The 5,606-nt window shown below is 39.9% G+C and overlaps 1 long non-coding RNA gene across 1 annotated transcript; it reads right to left on the bottom strand.

The window, feature by feature from the left end:
- Positions 3,611-4,409, bottom strand: LOC109129239. Its single transcript, XR_002035425.1, has 3 exons — positions 4,376-4,409; positions 3,762-3,800; positions 3,611-3,647 (listed from the first exon to the last, which is right to left on the bottom strand). It is a non-coding gene; the product is annotated as an uncharacterized LOC109129239 (long non-coding RNA).

The following is a 5,606-nucleotide window of genomic DNA, read 5'->3' as shown; positions in this document are numbered from 1 at the left end:
GATTCAAGGAAAAGTACGCCACCGTAACAATTGCTGAAGACGTCGCAATTGCCGCCTTCACGAAAGGACTCATTCTCGGCTCCAGACTGCATGTGGACCTCAATATCTGAGAAGCCAAGGACCTGGACGAAGCCCTTCATTGGGGGTCTCGCGTCGCTTACGTCAAAGAAGACGAGGAGAAACGGGCCACCAAGCTCCCTCCTCCTCGCCCAGCCGTGGCAAAAGAAAAAAATCGAGAAACCTATCAGGAGCCCCGGAAGCATCACGATCCGAGAGATCCCAAGCGCGAAGTGATCAACGTAATATCCAAGGATGAAGGACAGAGTGCCGCCTCTCCCAACACACAAGAGGAACTCTACTGCGATTTCCATATGTTCGGCGGCCATTCAACAGCTGAGTGTAAGCACTTGTCTAATCACTTATTCGAGAAGTACCTGTCTGGCGAAATCAAAGCTGTCCATCAACCTAAAGCTTCTCGCAGCGGTCGCGGAGGTAAAGGTCGAGGAGGAAGGTTCGGACGATTCAATCCTGGTCGAGGCCAGAAGGGCGCCAACCAATCAAGTAACGCACCAAGTGATCCGCAACAACCACCCCTCGTCGAGAAGCCGAATCCAGCGCCAGCGGAGGTCCTTCCAACTCCGTCCAAACATCAAAAAGGACAGCAGAATGAACAAGCGGCACCTCGGGGTCGTATCTCTATGATTATCGGTCAGACCGATGAATGCACGGATTATGTCCAAGCCCTGAAAAAGCGAGCGCACCAGATTTGTAGTGTTCAGGCGATCTCCGAAGAGGAGACACTAAGCACTGATCCCATCATATTCACGACAGAGGACGCCAAGGGGATCCACCACCCTCATAACGACCCCATAGTCGTGGAAGTCTTGATGGGCGAGTTCGACGTAGAACGAGTCTTAGTAGATACCGGCAGCACGGTTAACGTCCTGTTCTTACAGACGTTGGAAAAGATGGGTGTCACACCGGAGCAAATCAAACCAGGAGCCAGAACACTGACTAGAGACGATGGTGTAGCCAAAACATCGATGGGCAACGTGAAGCTGCAAGTCCAGTCTGGTGGTGTAACGCATAAAACCAAGTTCGTAGTCATAGACGCCCCACCAATCTACAACGCCATCTTAGGATCACCTTGGATCTACTCGATGCGGGCGGTCCCTTCTACCTATCATCTTTGCGTTAAGTTTCCGACTGTTGCAGGAATTTATACGCTATACGGCGATCAAAAGATGGCCAGGACCTGCTCCGTTCTCGAGAAAAAGCAAAGGCGGAAGGACGACGCATAGCAATTACAGGGCAAGGATCACTTTGGTGATCCTCATAAGCCAGAGCGAGATCGGCTAAAGGCCACAGGATTCCGAATCATACAAGTCAACATCGACGGAGTAGACCCCTCTCGAACAGTCAGAATTGGGGCCAAACTCGATGAAAGAATCAAAACCGAACTGGTAGCGTTTCTGAAATCGCGATCCTCGACGTTCGCCTGGTCCACTAAAGATATGGTCGGTATTGATCCATCAGTTACCTGTCATAAGCTAAATGTCGACCCCACTTTCTGATATCTTGTGTTTTTATGAGTTTTTAAAGCTTAATTCTTCATTGTTTTGTGCATATTCATGAGCATTTAGGTTGTTTAGGCTGCATTGTGCACCAAGTTGGTATTTAAGGTATTGGAATGGAGATATGCAAAGAAAGTGTGCTTTGGAGCCAAATAAGTCAAGGATTTGCAAGGAAATGGAAATGAAGGCAAGTAGGCCAAACAATCGCGCAACCGATCGACCATTTGGTCGATCAAAACTCTATCGGATCCTTCGGACATGACACAAGACAAAACGATCGACCAATGCGATCGACCAAATGGTCGATCGTGACGCGAGCAGAGACTTTGGAGACCAGAACGATCGATCGAGCAATCGACCAAATGGTCGATCGAGACGCATGCGAGACTTCAGACTTCAAGGTGCGAGACTTCGGGACTTCAGCCGATCGACCAACCGATCGACCAAATGGTCGATCACGAAGGAAGACCAATCGACCAAATGGTCGATTAAGTGGTCGATCGTGTGCCATTTTGAGACCAAAACCCGATTTGTTCCGGTTTTCTCTGAATTGTTTAATTTTAATCCGGTTTGTTCCGGTTTAGTTTATGTTTTCCTATAAATACTCCAACCCTAATTGTGGAGACTTATCTCTTATCTCTTATCTCTTATCTTATCATTTATCTCTTGTATTAGTTTTTGTTAAGTAGCCACCTAGGGTTCTTAAGCATTTCCATACTTGGTTTTGTTGAATCTTTGTGTGGATTTATAGTTTTAATAGTAATTTGTCTTTCAAATCTCTTAATCTACAAGCTTTTATTATGATTTCACAAAGACAAACCTCTTTCCTTTGTGTGAGCATGATGATTAGTGAGTAGATCTTTTTAGAACTTTGGGCTTGGTAGATTTGGGAGATAGATGATTGATTTTTGATGTCTAGGGTTTATTTTATGCATTTCCTATCTTGATTAGTGATAATATTGCTAGATAGCCTTGATCAAGCTTAAATCTAGACTTTAGGATTTCCATGCCCATAAGGTGTTTGATGAAATTCCTGAACCAAACTTTTTAAGAGCTTTGCATTCCTAGCCAATGGAAATTGATGATTAGGGTGCTTAGTGGTATTTGAACTTGTTCTTAATGCATGCTTGTCTTGTGATTACCTTTGGAAATTGTTGATTATCATTTGACTAGCATAGGATCTCTATCATGGAAATGAATTGATTTGCATTAGTGTTCTAGCCATAGGATTGTTCTTGATTGTTACTTAGACATCTAGGATTGATTAGCTATCTCCCAAGTCAATTACCTTGCCTAAGGTTCTCTAGTTAATTCTTGATTTTCAGTATTATTGCTATTTGTGTTTGTTTGCCTTGAGTTTGCATTTTCTTGTTTCACTAGTAAAAAAAATTTGTATAGTTACGAATAAATTTGTATGAATAACAACAAATCCGTAGGAAAAAACAATTTGCTACATATTTGACACCAATAAAATTTGTAACTATTTGGTCGTCGCAATGTTCCCCATTCTAGCAATTCGTAGCAAGTTGCTACAAATCTGATACAAAAAATAATAAAGCTAATTGCTACTACATGTTACAATTATTTACAAGGTTTTGTTATAAACAGTTTCAAACATATTAATAGATAATATCTACTAAAGGTAACAAGGTTGTTGTGGATAAATGACTGATAAAAAGCAACAAGGATAATCGTCATTACTTTGATACTAATTGCGACGTCTTTAATTTGTCATAGTATTCACATAATTTTTTTTTGCTGTATTAAATTGAATTTGTATATAATTTGCATATTAAAATCCTGTTTTGCAAAATTTATTTATATGTAACTATTTTTATTGCATAAATCATTAAAAATATCCATTACACAAAACATACATAACATATATTACATTTAATGAAATATCTAATCTTCATAACCTAAGGTTTTAGATTATACAAGAATAACACCAACATGCACTGTGATAAACCTTTGTTGAAGAAGCTCCTTCAAGGTTAAGCATTGTTTACCTCAATGGAAAAGAGAGTTTTATGTCTTTGTATGTTGTTATCTTCTTGGATTCCACTTGACAAACTGAGATAAAATCCACAAGAATGTGAAGTTGATCAAAAATAATACAATACTTTCAACTCATTAATACAATACTAAGGTGATTTTGTGGTAAAGTAAAGGAAGATATTCACTAACCAAATTTTCAACGCATCTTTCCTCTGCTTATCTCAAGACCTAAACCGCACAAAAGCAAAATGACCAAAAGTACCAGCGTTAGAACATAATACAATAATAGTTACAGAGAATAGTTACAGAGAATAGTTAAAGAGGATAAATGACACACATGAAGTAAATCCTTATACATCATCAAAACTACTACTTAGACAGATTCAGAGAAACCCAGGGCCGGCGCAAGTTATATTGCTGCCTGAAGCAAAGAATTTTTTTTTCCATTGCTAAACAAAGAAAACAAAATATTTTTATAAAAAATGCACCGGGTAGAATCGAACCCCTCAACTTCTAAAGGTATATGGATGTTTATACCACTGTACCACACGAGTCATTAATGATATGATGCTCCTAAATTAAATTATAAGTATCTGCTGCCTAAAGCCCTAGCTTTACCAGCTTTAGCTCCGGGCCGGGCCTGGAGAAACCCTTTCGAAAAAATATATAATTTTTTTCGGAGAATCAAATTAGGATCTACAGGATGCTTACAAAGATCTGAACAAATCCAAAACAAATCGAATTCAATAACAAAGAACAACACCAAACAGATTTGTTAAAGATTTGTGTGGTTTTGTGTATACCTTTGAGCTGAAGTACACAAGCCTGTGAATTCATCGAGTTGGAGCTGCCAGTGATCTGAGAGAGAGAAAGAGGAAAATGGTCATGACTTGAGAATTCTATCTAAGAAAAAAGTTTCAAACACTTTTTTCTTAGTGCGTTCAATAAGAAGCAATAAACACATTGTTTTGTGTGAGGCAACAAATGCACTTATATCCATATTGAACGTACTGACAGAGTGAATGCACATCCCATTCAAATTTTGAACCAATATAACATGCACAAGAACAATTGCACTCATAATTTTCTTTTGTCTAGGAAAATATTTCAAGGCAGAGCATGAATAACAGTCATCATGCATTGATGGTAATCCTCTACTTAAAAAAACATAGTTATCACATAGGAACAAGAATGAAAAATAAAATAAATATATAAGTAATTCTAATCTCCGGCGAAGAAAAACCAAAAAAATGTTGCCAGGAAAGAGTATATACAAAACTTATTGGGTGGCCGTAAAATTATCTACACTTGATCATATTTCATATTAGAAATTCAAAAAGAAGAAAGAAAATTAACTTACAATATCCTTTTATGGTATACTCTGGAACTCGGACACATTTTTGTTAGATAGTAGTAAATAAGATATACTCTCCTCTTCCTGCATCAGCTCCTACACCAACAACATAACAAAATTTAATATTAACTTGAGATTAATTATACCCGAGATTAACTGTTCTGACATATCCACTGATGAGACCATGGACGGCTCAACAAAACCACACGGACCTAAGGAGCAGCTCGAACATGAGGAAGCACCGGAGGACCAGCTTGAACCAGAGGAAGCACCGGAGGAACAGCTTGTACCAGCGGAAGCAGCGGAGAAAGCATTAACCGTTCCGGCGGGTCCTATAACAAGGTCACGGTCCAAGAGGTTCAACCAAGCCATCACTGGACTACTCAAGGAGCTGGACAAGAAGCTAGAAGACGTGACTCAAACCACTCGGACGTTGCTCACAGCTCAAGGTGCTCGGTAAAGGGTAAAATGTTGCTTTGGTGCTCTTTTTCCCTTGGTCAAGTTTTGTCCCATTGGGTTTTCTTGACAAGGTTTTTAATGAGGCCTAAGTAACATTTTCAAGCCCTTTTGCCAGCCCAATTCGTGGTCCAAGGTTCCCCACAAAGGCCTTGGCCCATTTTCTTTCTATCTCTTTGCATTTATTGCTTTGTAATTTCCAAGACTTTGTGCATGAGCTTGCA

The sequence above is a fragment of the Camelina sativa genome, chromosome 15 (genome assembly GCF_000633955.1).
Source record: "Camelina sativa cultivar DH55 chromosome 15, Cs, whole genome shotgun sequence".
NCBI classification, from domain to species: domain Eukaryota; kingdom Viridiplantae; phylum Streptophyta; class Magnoliopsida; order Brassicales; family Brassicaceae; genus Camelina; species Camelina sativa.
This window is presented reverse-complemented; position numbering and strand designations above follow the sequence as displayed.